The sequence below is a fragment of the Elephantulus edwardii genome, unplaced genomic scaffold, assembly GCF_000299155.1.
Source record: "Elephantulus edwardii isolate Elephantulus edwardi_28Jun2011 unplaced genomic scaffold, EleEdw1.0 scaffold00309, whole genome shotgun sequence".
In the NCBI taxonomy this organism is placed as follows: Eukaryota; Metazoa; Chordata; class Mammalia; order Macroscelidea; family Macroscelididae; genus Elephantulus; species Elephantulus edwardii.
Window position 1 is genome coordinate 1257245 of NW_006400059.1, and position 21819 is coordinate 1279063.

A 21819-nucleotide genomic window follows, 5' to 3' on the forward strand; every position below is an offset into this window, starting at 1 on the left:
CTTGGAGAGGGACATCATGCTTGGGAGGGTGGAGGGACGGCGCAGGAGAGGAAGGCCCTCTATGAGGTGGATTGATTCAGTGACTGGGATAATTGTGATGGGAGTGTCAGAGACAGTGCGATTGGCACAGGACAGAGCGGAGTTTAGGGCTGTTGTACATAGGGTCGCTATCAGTCGCAGGCGACTCGAGGGCACATAACAACAACAACAGCAACAAGACCAAAAAAGAATCAATGACTTTGACTTGTGGTTTCAGAAAAGAGCACTAAATATCCCAGGGACTGCTAAAAGAACAGACAAATCTTTCCTGGAGGAGGTGCAGTCAGGATGCTCTTTAGAGGCAGGGATAGTGAAACTTTATCTCTTAGTTTTTGGGCCTGTTGATAAAAGGGGCTGATCCTTGGGAAAAGACATCGTACTGGGAAAGGTGGAGGGTCAACGAAAGAGAGGAAGACCCTCAATGAGATGGATTGATACAGTCACTACCACAATCGGTTTAAGCATTACAGAGATCACAAGAATGGCACAGTATAGGGAAAAAAGCTCTCATCTATTGTTCATGGAGTTGAGTTGTGGCTCAGGATAGAGTTCAGAATTATTGTGCATAGGGTCACTATGAGTCACATGCAACTTGATAGCACATAACAACAACAACAATGAGCTATAGTCAGCCATCCTGTCTTCCATAAGGACTGTGCTATGCTGCATTCCTATTAGAAATGGATAAGGTTTAATTTCCCCACATCCTTATCAACATTTGTTATTTTCTGGGTTGATTACTATTGTTCTTAGCATTCGTTGTCTTAGTTATCTAGCACAATTAGAATAGAGATGATACAAGTGGATGGCTTTGGCAAACAAGAATATATTCTCTTTATTTACCAAAACCAACCCAGGGCCACAGAGTAGGTTCTGACCAATAGTGATTCTCTATAATCATTCCAAGGCTACAAACTTTAAAGGCAAGAGAGTGTTGATCTTTCTCTCTCTAAGCAGCTAGTAGATTTGAACCACCAGAGACGCTCAGCCTTTTGGTGGCATTGCAGCATGCTACAGACTACACCACCAGACAAGTTCAGATGAAAGGTGTTGGTTCTAGAGAATGGCTTTTCTCCCTCACTTGATTCTGGAGGAAGATCTTTGCCTCTTTTCATTGTGGATAAGTTCAGTATTTCTTCGTATGTTACAATATTATTCTTTTCCTGGATATAGGAGGCTCACTACACAGGGCCTTGGGTCCAAAGGATGCACTTCATTCTTAACTCTTCTTTCTTGGTGGTATTGGGGTTTCTCCAACTCTTCTATATTATATTATATTATATTATATTATATTATATTATATTATATTATATTATGGCAAAAGGTAATGTAGGCCACAGGGAAATGCTCCTTAAATCTGATCAAGGCTGTGAGTGTTGTATTCTACCCTAATCTCATGACTAATGGTTCTTTGATCACATCTCAGATCATATAATGGGCGATGATTATATCATTACATAACTACCTGTAATCCTACCCCATTAACATAATGTAGGGTAGAATTTACATCACATAGTGTAATTACAGATGGCTGTACGGAGGTAACTCGTGGTTACTGTGATGCTGAACACCGTGACACTGATGTGTCAAATGCGATAATGGTTACCCATGGTTGACAGTTTTTGGTGGAGCTTCCCAATTAAAACAAGCCTGGAAGAAGGAGTGGCATCCACTTCCAAAATGACTTGCCTCCAGAAACTCTGTGAACAGTACTCAGGTCTTTCATTCATAGGGTAACTATGAGTCATCTACGACTCAATGGCACTTAACAACGACAACAGTGTAGTTTCAAAATATTGAGAATCCTGGTCTAGCCAAATCAACACGTGTTTTGGAAGGACAGAATTCAATTCATAATAGTAATCCTACTGAGAGTGAAGTCTATCTTGTTGTAGTTTTGATACCAGAAAGACGTTTATATGTATTTAATTGACTCTGCAAAGGCATTAAATTGTATAGATCATACTAAATTACGAATAACATTGAGAAGAAGGAGAATCCCAGAACACTTTATTGTATTCCTGAGGAAACTGTACATGAATGAATAAGCAGTCATTTGAACAGAACAAGGGAATAGTGCATGGTTGAAAATCATACGTCAAGTTTTCATCCTTCATACCTATTCAGTTTGAATGCTGAAATAATAATGAGAAGCTGGATTGTATGAAGAAGAATTGAAGCAATCAGGATTGAAGGAAGATTCATCAACAACCTGTGAAAGGCAAATATCACAACTTTACTTTCAGAAAGTGAAAAGGATTTCATGTATTTACTGAAGAAGATCAAGGACTACAGCTTCCCCCCCCCGCAGACTATATCTTTTAATATAGATGATACTCCAACATAATTTCACCACTGAACCTGTAGGAACAGTGCTAAGAATGGAGATTAGATTGAAGTTAATTAAAGATTTAATTTTACTTAAGTCCGCCACCAGCACCCATGGAAGCAACAGTCAGAAAGCCAAAGATGTAGTGCAATATTTCAGTAGTGCTATAGATCAAAGGTATCACTTTAAAGATTAAGATAAGTCTTAATCAAGCCATGATATTTCCAATTGCTTCATATGTGTGTGAAAGTTAGGCAATGAATAAGAAGACTAAAGAATTCATGGCTTTGTGCTGTTGACAGAGAATATGGAATGATGGATGGCCATAGATGACCATGAACAAATTTGTGTTGGCAGAACTGCAGTCATAGTACTCTTAGAGGCAAGGATGTTGAGACTTTGGGTACTTTATTAGGAAGAGCTAATTAACATCAAGAAAATAAAAATCCTCACCACCGGGCCAATGGGAAGCATTATGATAGATGAAGAAGAGATTGAGGTTGTTAAAGAATTCATTTTGCTCGAATCCATTATCAACACCCTTGACACCAGCAATCAGGAAATTACAAGATGTGTTGCATTGGGAAAGATCTGCTGTCAGGGACCTCTCCAGAGTACTAAAGAGCAACAATGTCATCTAAATACTAAAGTGTGCCTGATCTAGGCCATAGTCTTTTCAATCACTTGCTATGCAAGAGAGCTGGACAATGAGTAAGAATGACAGAAGATGAATCAATGCCTTTGAGTTGTAGTACTGGAGAATAGTATTGAACATATTGTGGACTGCCAAAAGAACAGGTCGGTACTGGAGAGAGTGAAACCACGTTGCTCCTTGGAGGCAAAGATCCTGAAGTTCCTTTTTCCATACTGTTGTTAGGAGAGTCTAGTCCTTGAAGGACATCATTCTTAGAAGGGTAAGGGGTCAGTACACGATGACCCTAGATTAGATGGGTTGACACAGTGACTGTGACAATGGGGCCAGATGTGTCAGAGATGGTGAGGTTGGCTCAGGATAGGGCAAAGTTCAGAGCCAATGTTCTCAGGGTTGCCATGAGTAATAGTCAACTTGACGGTACATAACAACAACAATTTCTGGAAAAGAACATCATGCTTAGAAAAGTGGAAGATGAGAGAAGGCGAGAAAGGTCTAATGAGATGAATTGATTCTGTAATTGCAACAGTGGGTAAATTTAGGCATAGCAGTGCACAGCAGAGAATGGGGCAGGATTTTGATCTATTTTATATAGGGTTTCTTTGAATTAGAGTCAACTTGATGGCACCTAACAACAGCACTTAACATTATTTAAATGACTACATTTTCATTTTTTGGGGGGAAATTGCAGAGGAAAATATCTTCAATTCTAAAATGTAAGCCCCGTGAAAGCAGTGTCTTGTTAATCATCATATTTCAAAGATTTAGAAAACTGCTGAATGAATGATGCGACAGAGTGAGTGAAAAAGAACAGAAAGGAGAAGGTATAGAGCTATATCATAGGTTTTCTTGGGGCCGTGCAAACAAGGAGAATGGATCCGGAGTCAGAATAAAAAGATCAGACTTCTAAAAGGAGACTTCAGGGAGGGGAACCGGGAAGCAAGGACTGGAATGGAGATTTGGGCCCAGAGTGGGAAGCGGGGCACCAGGAAAGCACAGGACCATATGTGGCTCTGCCTGGGGTTGGTGATATTCCCCAAGATTGGGTGTTGCCATTTAAAATAATGACAACCACATTCTGGTAATTCCGACTAAAAGCAAAATCTAGTACTCTTGAATCCAGTACCCATGTTTCCCTAGAGAGGTCCACCATCTGTAATAGATAACATTTGTGTAAGGTCATTTGTCAAACATTTTTAGCTCTAATAGTTTGTTTTCTGAGTTTTCCTTTCTTTTCTGAACTTTCATCTACCAGTCACCTTTGACTCATTCTTGATGTTTCTTTCTTTTTTTTACCTCATAATTTTCAAATTTTTGGTTACCAGGAGTCATATAGATTCTTTAGAAGTGATGAATCTGAATCCATCTTCTCCCCCATTTTCATTTTTGTGACCACATCCCTTATCTTACTTAGACTTCTGTCTTCTTGTGTGGAGTCTCTGCACGTTACTCATACTTGATTCATCTTTCTTAGTCACCATGTTGCTCAAGTAATTGAAATACCAAAAAACTCCACAAAACCCCACCATTTTTAAGAGCATGTCTTATTGTCTTAGGACAGAATCTGAACTCCCTGCTTGATATTTAACAGCTGTCTAACATTTATTACTTGCTGTCCTGTTAAACTTTGCCATTGTTACTGGAGTGAGATGGTATCTCATTATGGTTTTGATTTGCATCTCTCTTATTGCCAGTGATTTGGAGCATTTCTTCATGTGTCTGCTGGCCATTCAAATATATTCCTCTGTGAAAATTCTTTCCATGTCTTTTGCCCATTTTGTTATTGGATTATCAGTATTTTTCTTGTGGAGGCCCAGGAGTATTCTACAAACTTTCGTTATGACCCTTGTCTGAGATGGTATTACCAAATGTTTGTTCCCAGCATGTAGGTTTTCTTTTCATCCTGTTGGAAAAAGTTTTTGATGCACTGATGAATTTAATCTTTAGAAGGTCCCATTCATCAATTTTATCCTCCTCTTCAGACTGTACATTGCTGGCTATATTTGGCAGCCTCTTTATACCTTGCAGAGCAGCAAGTAATAAATGTTGGAGAGGACATGGTGAGAAAAGAACTCTTATACATTGTTGGTGGGATTGTAAAATGGTAGAACCATTCTGGAAGGCAGTTTGGTGCTTCCTCAAAAAGCTGAACATAGAAATTCCATCTGACCCAGCTATTCCACTACTTGGAATATACCCTGAAAAAAGGAGAACTGAGGTAGAAACGAAGACTTGTACACCAACGTTCATAGCAGTGTTATTCGCCATTGCAAGAATATGGAAATAGCCCAAATGTCCAACCACAAATGAATGGATTGAGAAATTATGGTACATTCACACGATGGAATACTTATCAGCATGCAGGAGCAATGATTTTTTTTTTTTTTTAATGTGTGTACCTTCAAATTGGATCTGACTGGTACAGGAGGCAATTGTTCCTCCTTCTTTAGCAGAGCATCTGGTGGATTTGAACCTCTGGGATTGCAGTGCAGTTTCCTGCCACTAGGCCACCAGAGCTCGCCATGAGCAGCGATTTTTATAAATTATTACCTAACTTGGGAGGGAATGGAGAGCATTATGCTGAGTGAACTAACTCAGTTCCACAAGGACAAATATTGAATAACACTATTATTGTAGAATGAGTATAAGGATCAGGGGTGGGGAGCAGAGGGATAAAGATGTGCAGGAGAAATGGGGGATTAATCATGGGGTTGTACAATTTGATGGGAAGAGGTGAGGGAAATTGGAAGAATCTGTTCTGGAAAACAATGTATTTGAATTTTGTAAAATAATAGTAGTAGTAGTAGTAGTAATAATAATAATAAATAATGCTGTCTAATTCTGTGTCCAACCAACATTTGCAGTTCTATATCCCACTACTTCTTTGAAAGAAACTTCTACTACATTCAAACTGGTTTGATACTTGTTTTCACCCAACATACTATGGACTGTTACACATTTGTTGATTACTGTCTCCCTCCTCAAAATGTCTAATTTATACTGTTTTATTGAAACAACTATCAGGTAGCTCTTGTGGCCTAGCCTGTAGGGAGTTGCCCTGACAACCAAGATGTTGCACCTCTCTAGTGATTTTAATCTTCTAGTGAATCTAAGTTAGCTACCAGGGGCCAGTTCTGACTTGATGGCAAGTGTTTGAGGGGTTTTTTTGTGGGGTTTAAAAAAATTATTGTTTTGCTCAAGGAAATGGTCAAGTCCTACCTTGTCAAAGACCAGCTCTCTGTAGTGGTTTAAATCCACTATCAGCTTTGAGGGAGAAAGATTGAAAATCTCCTTCTGTGCATTTTAAAGCCTTGCTTTGGTATAATACGTTAAGAATTGGATTGCTAACAGAAAGGTTGGCATTTAGAACCCACTAGCTGCTTTACAGGAGAATGATGAGGCAGTCTGTCTCTAAAGAGATTTACTGTTTTAGAAATTCTATGTTGTTGTTGTTATGTGCTGTTGAATCAACTATAACTCAGTACAATAATTCTGAAATCTGCCCTCTCTTGAGCCAATCTCACTCTCTGACACACCTGACCTCATTGCCACAGTCATCGTGACAATCCATCTCATCTAGAGTCTTCCTCTCCTATGTTGACCTTTCCAAGCATGATGATTCTTTTTTTTGTTTTTTTTGTTTTTGTTTTTGCTTCCGGCTTAAGAAAGGTCTTTGGTCATCCGTTTAACTGGGAGGTGGGACACAGAACGGGGCAGGGAAGGGGTGCTGAGGAAGGGCAAGGGGAGGACTGCAATGGGGAGACCTGCAGGCTGGGGGCAGGGTGACCTGTTGGTCACAGGAGCCACCATCTTAATCCCAACTGCCCCTCAAGCCTTGTTTCAGCCCGGCCTGTCTGTCCCCCCCATGATGGGGACATACCGAGATTGGGAGTTGCCCGCCACCTTGCCATCACCTCTGGCCCTGACTCTGGTCTCAGACTCAGGCTCTCAGCTCCAGAGGCCCAGGGACACACAGGCCTCTTGGGGAGGCAGGCACTGGGCTTCTCCATAAAGGTCCCTTGTATAGGCGAGGTGGCCAGAGAGCACCCAAAAAACGGGATCGGCCCGATTCTGGCTGGGTCTTTGCCTCAGGGAAGGCTGGAGTAGGGAACACTGCTTCAATGCAGCACGAGGGCCGCATGGCCCTGCCTCAGCCATGGCGTCTGCCAGCCAAGGAAGCCAGGTCCTTCTGGTGATGGTTAGAAACGCCTGTCCCCCACTCTGGCCACGACAGGTAACACGGGGGTTGTTATTTCTTCACAGTACAGAAAAGATGGCAGAAGGGACCATGATCAGAGAACCGGGAAGCTTCTGACTAGAAAACATTGCCAGAGCCAGGGGCGGGGTGGGAGCTTTGGGCCTGGGGGTGGCTTGGCCCCGCCTGCGGGTCTCCATGGTGCTAAGGGGCCTTGAAGGGAAAAGCTGGTGGGAGCAGGGGTCCTGTTGCTGCTGGTGGTTGGGGTACTCAGATGTGGGGAGGTTCTCAGGAGGGGTCTGGGCCCTCCTTGTCCTCCACTGGTCCTAGACCAGGGGTTGTGTGTCTCCTGGAGCCAGGGCCAGCCCTGCCCAGGAGCATTACCTGGAATAGGCAGGTCACGTTGGGAACTGCTGGTCCAGAGGTGCCCCCACACCCCGCTTCTGAGTCCTGGAAGTGCCTCGAGGTTTGGGAGGGGCTGTGGAGTGGGGTTAGGTGGAGCCTGGGCTCTGGGAGGGAGGGCCTCACCTCTACCCTGCCTGCCCCCAGACCCTTAGGACAGCTCCTCTCCTGGCAGCTCCTCCTCCAGGACCCGGTTTTCAGGGGGCCCCATGATGCTGGCATTGGGTGGACCCAGTGGGGGCCCAGGCAGCCCATCCTCCTCCGTTTCGGCCGGCTCCTCTTTCACCTGGTGGCTGTACTGGGGTGGGGAGAGGCGAGGGGGGCTGCTGCTGCCATTGCTGGGCAGCAGCTCCACGGGGGCACCCACATCCTCGTGGCTGAGGGGCAGGAGACTGCTAGTGGAGCCGGGGTTTCAGCATGCCGGGACTGTTGGAGGAGGGGGAAGCTCCTCTCGGCCAGGGCAGCCTGGTAGCTGGCATTAAGTGCTCCATAACTGAGGCCCGAGATCATGTTTCTCCAGAAATTGATCTCTCTTGAGAATGTACCCAAAATATGTGAGAAGGAGCTTCAAATTCCTTATTTCCAAGGAGTAACCTGGCTTCCCTCTCTCCAGGACAAATCAAGTTTGTTCTTTTAACAGGCCATGGTATGTTCAATACTCTTATCCAGCACCACAACTCAAAGGCATTAATTCATCTGTTATCCTTAGTGAATGTCCAGCTTCCAGATGAATAGCAAGTAATTGAGAAGATCATGGCTTAGTCTCTACACTGACATTGTTGCTCTTTAGCATTCTGGAGCTGACAGCTGATTTTCCCAAAGCAACTTGTCTTTTTTTTTTTTGTCTTTTTATTTTCTAACTGCTGGTGTCAAGAATGTTGATTATGGACCTGAGCAAGAGGAAGTTGTCAAAAACCTTCTTCCTCTTCTCCATCTATTCTAATGCTGCCAATTGGCCCCTGCACGGAGAATCTTTGTTTTCTTGATACTGAGTTTCAATTCATATTGAAAACTACAGTCCTTGACCTTCTGTAGCAAGCACTTCAAGTACTCTTCAGTTTTGGCAAGCAAGGTTATGCAGTTTGTTGAGGAGTCTTTCTCCAATCCTGATGTCATATTCTTTTTCATAGAATTCAGTCTCCAGAATGATCTGTTCTGCATATAGATTGAAAAGCTATGAAGAAAGGACACAACTCTAATGCTTTCTTTCTCACTCCTTTCTTGAATTTGAACCATACAGTGTGTCTTTGCTCTATTCAGACCATTGCTTCCTTGTCTATGTATAGATTTTGCATGAGCAAAATAAAATGTTCTGGGATTCCCAGTCTTCCCAATGTTAGCCACAATTAAAAGGCCTTTTCATAGTAAATAAAACACAATAGATATTCTTCTGGTATTCTTTGCTTTAGTCAAGATCCATCTGTCTTTGGCAGTGATATCTCTAATGCCACCGCCTCTTCTAAATCCAGCATATATTTCTGGTTTACTTGCATGTGATACTATTGATACTGTTCAGTAATTTCTACACAGTTGTGAATCACCTTTTTTTTTTAAAAAAAATTGGAATAAATATGCTTATCTTTCAGTGAGTTGTCAAAGTAGATGCGCTCCAGATCTCTTGCTATAACCTTGTAAACATGTCCAGGGCTGCATATGTTTGTTAGAATATGTCAATTGGTATCCCATCATCTATTCCTGGGGCTTTATTTTTTGCCAATTCCTTCAGAGTAGCTTGAATGTCCTCATTCATCACCATTTTTTTCTGGATCATATGCTATTTCATGAAATTCTTTTGTGTCAGCCAATTCTTTTTGGTACAGTGGCTCTGTGTCCTCCTTACTTCTTTTGAGGCTTCCTGGATCATTCAATATTTTGCCCATGTTGTTGTTGCTAATTGCTGTCGAGTCGAGCACGACTCAGCGACTCTATGAGCAAAAGACCTAATGCCTTTCCATAACTATCATAATTTCTTTAAGTTCATAGAGTTTTCAGAGCCATGTGGTTTAGGAACTGGATGCCACTCCTGCTTCCAAACCTGTTTTACAACTGGGAGCTCCACAAAACACTGTGCACTTTGGGAAACCATTCTGATATTTGATACTCCAATGGTACATCACAGCAACCCAGGTTACTTCATACTGCACATTGACTAAGAGTAATGTACAAAGTGTAAAAGTGTTCCTCCAGATATAACAGCACTAGTTTTACTTAACAGTGGTTAAGTGTCATCAAATTGAATACAACTGAGAGTAAGTTTTGCACAAAAGAACTGAACTCTGTTTTATAACTAACATCATTTCTGTACAGAACTCTATTCTATAACTAAAATCCTTTCTGTACAATAAATGTACAGAAGTTTAAAGAGTTTGTAGAGTTTCCAGAGGCATCTAGTTTAGGAAGTGGGTGCCACTGCTGCTTCCCAGCATAAATCAATTTGGAAGCTCATCCAAACACTGTACATAATGGGTAACCATTATGGTATTTGACAAGACTATGAAACAGTGTGCAGTATCACAGCAACACCAAGTTCTTCAGTTCAGCAAATAGACAAAAGATTGCTATATCATTCAAGGAATATTCATTCAAAAATTAATACAACCCCTGTGGGGTTTTAAAGTCACACCTTTGAGCAGACTTCTACACTGGCAAATTTTGTCCATAGCATCTTCAAATATTGCAACTTGAGGCTGGAATTTGTCTTTCAGTTCCAGGATATGCTGAACAAGTTTGTAATTATCTATTTTCTAACTCCTGCTCTTTGCATATTTCATTACAATATTTTGCTTTGTATTCTGGAGCTGCCATTTGAAATTTCTTCAGGTCTTTAACTTCTTGAATTCTTCCTTTTGCTTTGCCTTCTTGGTGTTCTAGGGCAATGTTCAAAGTCTCTTCTGACATCAATTTTGGTCTTTTCTTCTTCTTCTTAGTCTTTTGCATTCTTCATGGATGATATTCTTGATATCCCACAGCACACACAGTCTTTATTCATTAGTGTTTAAGGCCTCAGACCTGTTTATGAGATGATTTTGTCTTAGAGTTATGAGTGGGAATTGACTCAACAGGGCTCAGTTTGATTTGGTTTTGGTTTGACACAAGTGATATTTCTACCTTTTGTACCTCAAGTTTCTCTTCTGCAAATGACATTATTAGAGGAGTCGATCCTTATGCATCTTCTCAACCACCGCAATTAGTTGTTGTTGTTAGGTGTAGTCCAGTCGGCTCATAGCCAACTTCTGTAAAATAGTATGAAGCCTTTCTTGATACCGTGCCATCCATATCATGTCTGCTTTGTTTAAGTTCATTGTTGCACTCTTGTGTCAGTCTACCTAACTAAGCATCTTCCTTTCCTTTGGTAACCCTCTACCTTTCTTAGCATATCTTTTCCAGGTACTGGACTCTCGTGATAACATGCCGATAGTACGTGAAATGAAGTCTTAATATCTTTGTCTCTAAGGAAACGCCTAATAATTTATAGCTCGTCAATGGTTTTATTTATATATTTTTTTGTTTCAAATTGATTACAATGACTTTCCATTTACCTAACATTTACTTAAAAAATGATTTTTAAATTGTGATTTTAACAAAAGTTTCCAGAAAAGTTGGATTTTCATTAATTCATCCTTGCATGTTTTCCTGCCTCCCAGGCCCCTACCACTTCACTTTAAAAAAAAAATATCATGCATTGTTGCACAATTTCCTCCCTCCCTCCCACCCCTTCCAGTCCATTTTGCAAGGCACCTCTTATTATGGACTGTTGTCATACAAATAATGCCTAATCATATATTCATTTTAAACAGTTCTTTCCTTCAACTGTTCCAATATAATATTCATTATTTATCCCTTCTTTTTCTATTCCCCCTGCAACCTCACATGCCAGTCTTGTTTTATAACAGTGGTGTTATGCTGTATTTGTCCTTTTGTGACTGAGATATTTTACTCAGCATAATGTCCTACAGGGTCACTATATTGTGTAATATTTTATAACTTCCTTGCTTTTCAGTGCTACCTGGTATTCCATTGTGTAAATATACACAATTTTTCTATGCATTCATTTGTTGATGGGCATTTGGATTGCTTTCATCTCTTTGCTGTTGTGAACAAAGCAGCAATAAACATGGTGTGCTTATATCTGTTTGGGTGGCAGTTCTGGTTTCTGTAGGGTATATTCCTAGTAGTGGAGCTGCTGGGTCAAATGGTATTTCTATTTCCAGGTTTTTGAGAAAGTGCCATAGAACCTTCCATAATAGAACCTCCCACCAGCAGTGCATAAGAGTTCCAATCTCTTCACAACTTCACCAGCATTTGTTGTTTGCTGATTTATTGAACTTCGCTATTGTTACTGGGGTGAAATGATATCTTATCATTGTTTTTATTTGCATCTCTCTGATAGCTAAGGATTTTGAACATTTCTTCAAATGCTTGTCATCTGAATATCTTTTTTTTTGGTGAATTCTAGTGTTTATCCAAAGCTATTATGTGTTGCGAGAGACTACAAAGGTGAACAAGAGATATATTGGACTTCATGGGTTTCATAATTGTGTGTGTATGTGTGTGTATAGGAAAAGTGAGAGTAGGGAAGAGTGGAACAGAAAAAAAGGAACTCACAAGCGTAACACTTTTAAAATGGAAAGAGATACAGTGAAAAAGCCATCACTTAGAGTTTTGTGTGTGCTGTTGAGAAACTCATTTGAGAAGGCTGACTCAGAATGTCAGAACACTGGATAAGAATAAAAGCCAGAAGCTTTCAAAAGCAAAGTTTCTTATGAGACTGCAGCTACTAAAAAATAGTAAAAAAAAAAAAATTTTTTATTCCAGCCACAGGGATGAGAATAAGAAGCTAGATAAGGTTATGAGGGATTTAGGTACTGAGATCTTTTGCCAGCCGTGTCAAGAAGTCTAGTTACCCTGCAAGGAGTGAAGGAACTTCAGCCTTGGAAATCCCAAGGGCAGTTTTAGTCTGCCCTGTGGCGTTACTATGAGTAGGAACTGATGCATTAGGATTGAGAAGTCACAGTGGACGCTATTCAGATATCTTTTAATCTCCTACAGATCTTCCCCTCACCCCCATTAGAAGACATTAAGATGGTCTAGCTGTTTAATTAAAATAGTGCAAACTATTCAAATGTTATTATTAGGTGGGACTCAGAGCAACCCTGTGACCAGAAGCAGATCCTATCCTGGGCCATCCTCATAATCTCTGATATGCTTGAGCCCTTTGTGGCAGTCATTGTGTCAGTCTATCTGGTTGAGAGTCATCCTCTCTTTTGCTGAACCTCCACCTTTCCCAGCATGATAACTTTTTCCAAGGATTTGCTCCTCCTGGCAACATGCCCAAAGGAGATGGGATGACGTCTCACCATCTTTGCCTAGAAGGAGCACCCGGGTTGTACTTCATCCAAGATAGTTTGGTTTTTACTTTTGGCAGTCCATAGATATTCAGCACTCTTCTCTAATACCACAACTCAAAAATATTGGTTCTTTTTCGGTCTTCTTTTTCAACTTCCAGATGCACATGAAGCAATTGAAAATGCTACAATTGGAATCACGCTCACTTTATTCTTTAAATGGATTGTTGCTGTTAGGTGCTCTTGAGTGGAACATAACTCAGGGCGACCTTATGAAAAATGGCTCTGAATTCTATCCTATTCTGTGGCCTCCTCATCATCTCTGACATAGTTGAGTCCATTGCTACAGTCATTGCCAGTCTATCTTGTTGAGGATCTTCCTTTCTTTCACTGACTCTCCACTTTCCCAAGAATGATGTTTCAAGAGTTTGGAATGAGAGTTGCAGAGTGGAATATACTCGGGGTGGGGGTGAGGGTGGGGTGCAGAGGGATTGTATACCAATGAAGGAGTTTTTCTTTTGCTTTTCAAGAAAAGAGCCAACTGAGGGTGGGGGCGGGGTGGGCAGGGAGAAAAGTGCAACAATGAATGAATAGAAATCCAAAATCTCTGTAAATATTAATTGAAATTAATAAAAAAAGGAGGGGGAAAAAAGAATTATGTCTCTTTCCAAGAAATGGCTCCTCCTAACAGCATGCCCAAAGTGAGTGAGGTAAAGCTTCACTATCACTGCCTCGAAGGAGCACTCTGGCTGTCCTGTCTCTAACATATCTTATTTGGCTTTTTATCAGTCCATGGGAAAAGCAGTGCTCTTCTCCAACACCACAACTCAAAGACATCAACATTTCACTTGCCATCCTTATTCATTGTTCTGCTCTTAGATGCATAGCAAGTGATTGAAAAGACCATGACCTTAATAAGGCACATCTTAGTCTTTAAACTGACAGCATTGCTTCTTAGTACTTTGGAGGTGTCCTTCACAGATGACTTTCCCAATGAAATATGTTTCTCGATTTCTTGACTGTTGGTGCCAAGGGTTTTGATTGTGAATCCAAGTGTTGTTGTTAAGTGCCGTCGAGTCACAGGCAACTCAGAGCAACCTTATGAAGTAGAGTCCTCGACGCTTGAGTGCCTTTCATTCTCTCTCCAGGTTCATAGGGTTTCTGGAGGCAAACTATTACAGAAGTGGATGCCACTCCTCCTTCCAAGCTTGTTTTAATCGGGGAGCTCCACCCCACTCTCTGTCCATTAACACATTTGACAAATCAGTGTCACAGTGTTCAGCCTCACAGCAACCATAAGTGACCGTGGTACGGCAACTTGTACACCAGGGCTATACGACCTAGAGGAATGTCTGAACAAAAACAATGAAAGACAGGCCCAAGGGCTGCGGATTAAGAGTCACCCACCTTTGGCTTGGTAGCATCGCCTTCTGTCCACCGGGTCAGCTGATCTCTCTCTCTGTGCTGATACTATTGTTGTTGAATCCAAGTAAGAAGAAATAATTAAAAATATCAATCTTTTCCTCATCTATCCTGATGTTGTCAGTGGTGGTGATCCTTTAATTCTCTCTCTCTCTCTCTCTCTGTGTACTGTCGAGTTGGATCTGACTGCCACAGGAAGAGACTGTTCCTCCTTCTCTAGTGGAACATCTGGTGGATTCAAAACACACACCTTTGGGATTGTAGCACAGCTTCTTGCCACTGGGCTTCCTGATCCTTTTATTCTTGATGTTTAGCCAGAAACTATATTGAAGGCTTTAGTCTTTGATCTTCTATAATAACTGCTTCAAGTCCTCTTCACTTTAAGCAAGGAAGGTTGTGTCATTTGCGTAACACAGGTTATTGATAAGTCTTCCTCTGATTTTGATGCCACATTCTTCTTCATAGATTCCAGCTTCTCAAATAATTTGCTCAACATATGGAGAGAGGATACAACCCTGGTACACTCCTTTCTTAGTTTTAAACCACAGTGTTCCCTTGCTATGTTTGCACAACAACCTCTTTGTTAAGTGTTCCGGAACTCCCATTCTTCTTGATGTTAGCTGTAATTTGTTATGCTCTACATAGTTAAATGCATTTGTAGAGTAGATAGAATACAAATAGATACTCTTCTGGTATCCTCTGCTTTTAGTCAAGATCCATCTAACATCAGCAATGATATCCCTGGTTCCATGACTTATTCTGTGCCCAGCTTCAACTTCTGATAGTTCTCTGTTCGTATACTGTTTGGTTATTTTTGAATAATCTTCAGTAATATTTTGCTTGCATATGATATTATTGATAGTGTTCAATAATTTCCACATTCTATTGAATCATTTTTCTTGGTAATGGAAACAATTAATCTCTTTCTGTCTTACAAATTTCCTGGCATAGACTGGCAAGCATATCCAGAGCTGCATCTGTTAGTTGAAACATGACAATTAGTATCCCATAGATTCCTTGGGCCTTATTTTTTTCCAATACCTTCAGTGCAGCTTACACTTCTTTAATTACCATTGACTCTTGATCATATGCTACTTCCTGAAATTGTTCCATGTCAATTCTTTTTGGTACAGTGGCTTTACGTATTCCCTACATCTTTTTTTGGTGCTTCTGAGATTTTTCAAGATTTTGCCTGCAGCATCTCTCAGTGAGTCCTTTCTTTTTTGTTCTCCAGCACCAGCTCTTTGAATGCTTGTTATAATACTTTGCTTGTCTTCTTGAGCTATCTCTTGTTCATCTCTTTTACTTTGACATCTCTTCCCTTAGTTTTGGCTTCTTGATACTCTTGTGTGATTTTCAGTCTCTTCAGATCTCTATTTTGATTTTCACTTTCTCCTTTGTCTTTGTATTGACCTTTTGTTTGTTCATAGAGGTCTCAATCATACAACCTCAGGGGTCACCCAGGGCACCCCCTGCCTTGCCACCTGCTGACTTCAGACAGAAAGCCCCTGAAGCCCAGGACACTAGGTCACTGCACCCTCCACCAACTTCACCTGTGGCCAAAGAAGGATGTCTTGTGTAATGTAGTCATATGCCTGATTGTTTCTATGGTTTACTGCTAGGGATATAATACCTGTCAGTTTGTTGTATTGAAGGAATGATTTTCATGTTGCTGTTTATTTTACAGCTTAGGTATGTGTATGCTTGCTTGTTTAGTTTGCTTTTATTAGTGCAGCACTTGCCCACCAGTTGCTGTACTAGGGTAACATGTAAATTGCTGTGATTCTATGCCACCAATGTTTCAAATGCCAGCATGGTCACCCATGGTGAACGGGTTTCAGCAGACTCTCAGACGAAGAGTAGGAAGCAGGATTGGCCATCCACTTCTGAACTAACAGGTCTTCAAAATCCCTGTGAACAATAGAGAAAGATAGATAGATATGGTGTTAAATGGATAATTTTGTGAAATTCTGAACGTTTGACACCAAGTCATAAAACAAGAATTTTTGAGTTGATTACAGTTCACTTACTTCTTCAATTTTATTTTCAGGATTATACAATTTCCTACTTTGTGGTTGACATAGGGCAAATATCAGTTGTCCTCTTGCCTGTTTATACTGGTAGGGACTCAACATGTTTCATATTAGAAGTATGGCTATCTTTTTCAAAGGCTGTTGGGTCATTAGATCACCACACTATGACTAGGTAGACTTTAACTCTCAAATTTTCTCTTAGAAGCTGAGAATGTTAACTATTTGTCCGATCTAGACCTATAACGGAGAACATAACTATTTTGTCTTTTAGTGCTTTATGTTCCCTGGGGTCAAAGTGAAGGGCAAAGGGCCATCAGATCTTTAGTGGCTCTTTCCTCGACCCAACAAGAATTCCACTTATATCTGCTACAGTTTTTAGACTTAAAGTAAAATTTAGAGTGGAGGAAAAAGAAGTTTGCTATAAAATTAAAAGAAAATATTTTCAGAACCATTTATTGAATAATTTGTGGAAGATTGATTAACTTAATGATCACAATTTGTATGCTTCTTTGTGTTTTTGTGGCCCTCCTTTTTAGTGTAGTTTGGATAAAAGTTTATAAAGCAAAAATTAGTTTTTGTTCAACAATTGATATTCATTTTATCTCACTGCGTTGGTTGCAGTACCCTCAATGGAACAGTACTCTTCCTACCTCCTTCCTAAATTTCTCTGTTGCAATTTGTCTTTATTTCTATCTCTTCTAGACTTCTCTCTTTTGTTCTTGGGCAAATGATGCCATTTTGTATTGAGAAGTACTTTTCTCCCTGGTATTATTACTCACCTTATAGGAGTATTTACTGTTTAGTTAAAAATTGATCCCCAAGGATGAATCTATTTTTAAGCTTTAACAAAGTTTAAGGCCACTGTCATGGAATTTCACTAGTCTCTATCAAGACCAATTCTCTAAGGTACAGTGATTCTGTGTTCTTCTTCTTTTGATGCTTCTTGGATTATTCAGTATTTTCTCCATAGCCTCAGTATTGCAACTCAGAACTTGAATTTGTTTTTCAGTACTTCCATCATGAGAAATGCCAAGTGAAATTTCCATTTTTGTCCTCTGACTCAAGTTCTTTGCATAGTCAGTAATAATTCTTTGCTTTATCTTCTCCTGCTGCTCTTTAAAATCTTCTGTTCATCTTTTTTACTTACTTCTGCATCTATTCCCTTTGTTTTGGCTTCCCAATGTTCTGCGCAATTTTCAAAATCTTTTCTAACAATCACTTTGGTCTTCTATTTCTTCTCTGCTTATGTAATGAACTTTTGCTCTCTTCATGGAGGACAACCTTGATCTCATCCCACAACTCGTCTAGTTTTTTTTATCATTAGGATTCAATGCCTTAAACTTATTCTTGAGATGATTTTTAAATTCAGGTGAGAAAGATTCAAGGTTGTATTCGGTTCTTGTGGCCTCTTTTAAGTTTCTTCAGCTTCAATTTAAATTTGCATATGAGTTACTGTACCAAAAATAATTGACATGGAACAATTTTAAGAATTAACATTTGGACTCTTCTTCAAACCACCAAAGACAATAAGAGACTTAGGAGAGAAGGTAGCACTCAGGTGAGACACTCTTTCCCAGGGAGGGTGCATTGAGGTGCAGGTAGGATACTGCCTTTGATTTCCCTGGAGCGAATCTGCGTAAGTTGGGAAACCTGGTCACTAGGCCATGCCATAGACCCCAAGGCAACAATAGATTTTAGGAAAGGCAGACTGCACTCAGACGAGAGACTCCCTCCCAAAATGGGCATATCGAGGTATGGGGAGGGAGCTGCTTACAATTCTCCTGGAGAGAAATTGCATCAGTTGAGGAACCTAGTCACTGTGCTACACCTTGATGACCTTGGACAATAATAGACTTTAGGAGAGCCTGGCTGCACTCATGCAAGTTTCCTGCAGGGCTGTGCTGCAGACCAGAGATGACTTAAAGGATTTTAGGAAAGGCAAAATGTCGTGCTGCATAGACCAAAAAGATAGAGTCAGATGCTCTCCCTCTTAAGGGAACAGTTTAATCATCAGCCTTGTAAAGAACTATCAGCAACCACAGAGTGACACACAGAAAGTGAGCAGGACAGTAGGAATTTGAGTGAGAACTATTTATTAAAATAATTAGTTTGGGAACCACAAGAACAGTAAGCTGCTGGCCCCGGAAGGAGCCACCTTCTGAGCCCTAGTAGGAGCCACCAGCCAGTCCTCTGTGGGACACACCCACCAGGAGCAATCAGGACAGTGGGAATTTGACAGAGTTTTCATAAACCCCCATCAGACCCAGAGCCCTGCCAGACAAGAGCCACTTGGCGAGAGAAGAAAGAACCATACATTTGGAAGCTGAAGAACACCTTGCTTGAAAACTTGAGTGGGTACTAGAAGAAATAAAAAATGAAATTAAAAAGTTTCCTGAAACAAATGACAATGAAGACACCACTTACCAAAACCAAACAAACCAAAGCAGTAACCAGAGGTCAATTTATAGCAATAAGCAAACACATCAAAAAAATGACCATTGACTCTCTAACCCAACACCTCCAGTAAATTGAAAAAGAACAGCAAGAAAACTCAACACCCTCTAAAACCCTGAAATTATAAAAATTAGAGCAGTAATAAATTGAAAACAGAAAAACAATTGAAACCATCAACAAAACTAGGAGTTGATTCTTTGGAAAGGTCAATAAAATTGACAAACCACTAGCAAAACTCACAAAGAAAAAAAAAAAACCTAACAAACGAAAAGACACAAATAATCTGAATAAAAGATGAAATGGGCAATGTCACAACGGAACCAGCTAAAATAAAAAGGCTAACATTGGAATATTATGAAAAACTATACTCAAACAAATAAAAAAACCTAGAGAAAATGGACAAATATTTAGAAATGCACAATCTACCTAAACTGACACAAACCGAAATTGAACACCTGAACAGACCCATTACAATAGAAGAAATTGAAAATGTAATAAAACAACTTACTGCCAAAAAAAGCCCTGGACCAGATGGCTTTAAAATTGAATTTTATCAAACATTCAGACAAGAACTGTCATCAATTCTACATAAACTATTTCAGAAAATAGTAAAAGATGGAATTTTCCTAGACTCATTCTACGAAGCAAACATATCCTTGACACCAAAGCCAGGTAGAGACACCACCAAAATAGAAAACTATAGGCCAATATCTCTCATGAACATTGATGCAAAAATCCAATAGAATCCAATGATACATAAAAAAAATAATTCACCATGACCAAATGGGATTGATAAAAACTTTTCAAGGATGGTTCAACATTAGAAAACACTCAGTGTAATTCATCACATTAACAAAGCAAAGAACAAGAACCACATGATTCTATCAATTGATGCAGAAAAGACCTTTAACAAAATCCAACACCCTTTCCTGATTAAAACACTCAACAAAATAGGATTAGAGCAGAATTTCTTCAACATAGTAAAAAGTATATATGCAAACACGAGAGCCAACATTGTTATCAATGGAGAGAGATTAAAGGTATTCCTTTTGAGAACAGGAACTAGGCAAGGATACTCACTATCACCTCTCCTATTAAATATTGTATTGGATATGTTAGTGATAGCAATAAGAGAAGAGAAGAAAATAGGAGATATTCAAATTGGCAAAGAGGAAGTAAAATTATCTCTATATGTAGATGATATGATAGTATACTTAGAAAACCTTAACGACTCAGTAAGAAAACGACTGGACATAATTGACTAATTCAGTAAAGTGGCAGGATACAAGGTCCGCATACAAAAATCAATTGGATTTCTCCACAGAGACAAAGAGAATACAGAACTGGAACTAAGAAAAACAATACCCACCACAATAGCTAATCACAAAATTAATTACTTGGGAGTAAATTTAACCGGAAGCATTAAAGATATATTCAAAGAAAATGACAACACATTACTACATGTAACAAAAGGGACCTGGAGAAATAGAAGAATATATCTTGCTCATGAATAGGAAGACTCAATATTGTGAAAATGACAATACTACCAAAGGCAATTTACATGTTCGATGCAATCCCAATAAAAATACCAATTCCATTCTTCAATGAGATGGAAAATGCAATCTCCAATTTCATATGGAATGGAAAGGGTCCCTGAATAAGCAAAACACTCCTTAAAAAGAAAAACAAGGTAGGAGGTATCTCTTCGATTTAAAATTCTACTACACTGCTGGGGTTGTCACAACAGCATGATACTGGTACAATTGAGAATCCAGAAATCAGTCCATCTACCTATGGAAACTGATTTTTGACAAGGAGATGAAATCATTTAAGTGGGGAAATGACAGCCTTTTTAGCAAATGGCATTGACAAAATTGGAAAACTATCTGCAGAAAACTCAAACAAGATGCACACTTCACTCCACACACAAAAATCAACTCAAAGTGGATCAAGGACCTAAGACTAAAGACCCAACAACTGAAATAAAGGGCTATAAATGTCATTAGAGAAAAACTTGGAAGAACTCTAGAAATCCTAATCCACAACATAAACAATCTTCCAAGCATTCTGCAAAACCTACAACTAGGAGAAGATAAAATAGATGAATGGGATATTCTAAGAATAAAATCCCCATGTACATCCAAAATCTTCTCCAGCAGGGCAAAAACGGAAGCCACAGGCTGGGGAAAATATTTGGTCAGATAAGGGACTTATGTATAGAATTTATAAAATACTCACTCACCACAACAATATAAAGGTAAACAACCCAATTGAAAAATGGGCACAGGACATGAACAGACATATCACCAAAGAAGATATTCAGATGGCAAACAAGCACATGAAAAAGTATGCAAAATCCCTAACTCTAACAGAAATGCAAATCAAAACAACTATACAATATAATCTCACTTCAGTAAGTGTAGCAAAATTTAACAGAACAGCAAACATCTAAATTCCACTACTGGGAATATATCCTAAGGAAACCATAGCTGCCACCTAAGCAGATATATGCACACCCATGCTTATTGTGGTTTTGTTCACAATAGCAAAGCCGTGGAAACAACCCAAGTTTCCATCAACAAATGAATGGATAAAGAAGCTGTTGTATATTCACACAATGGAATACTATACTACATTGCAAAAAAGGAATTAATGAATTATTATACAAAATGGGTGATCCATTTTGACGTTATGCTGAATGAAAGAGCTCAGTCACAAAAGGACAAATCCTGCATAATGCCACTGTTGTAAAGTAGGACTGACATCGGGGTTGAGGGGAATCTAAGAAAAGAGGGGATAAATAATGTATACTGCATTGAAACAGATGAGGGAGAGAACTGTTTAAAACGGATATAGTGCTCGCTTCTGCAGGACATATACTAAAATTGGAACGATACAGAGAAGATTAGCATGGCTCCTGCGCAAGGATGACACGCAAATTCGTGAAG

The 21819-nt window shown here is 39.8% G+C and overlaps 1 pseudogene; it reads right to left on the minus strand.

The window, feature by feature from the left end:
• Positions 1–7768: 7768 nt before the first annotated feature.
• Positions 7769–17572, minus strand: LOC102874567 (annotated as a pseudogene).
• Between the last annotated feature and the right edge of the window lie 4247 nt (positions 17573–21819).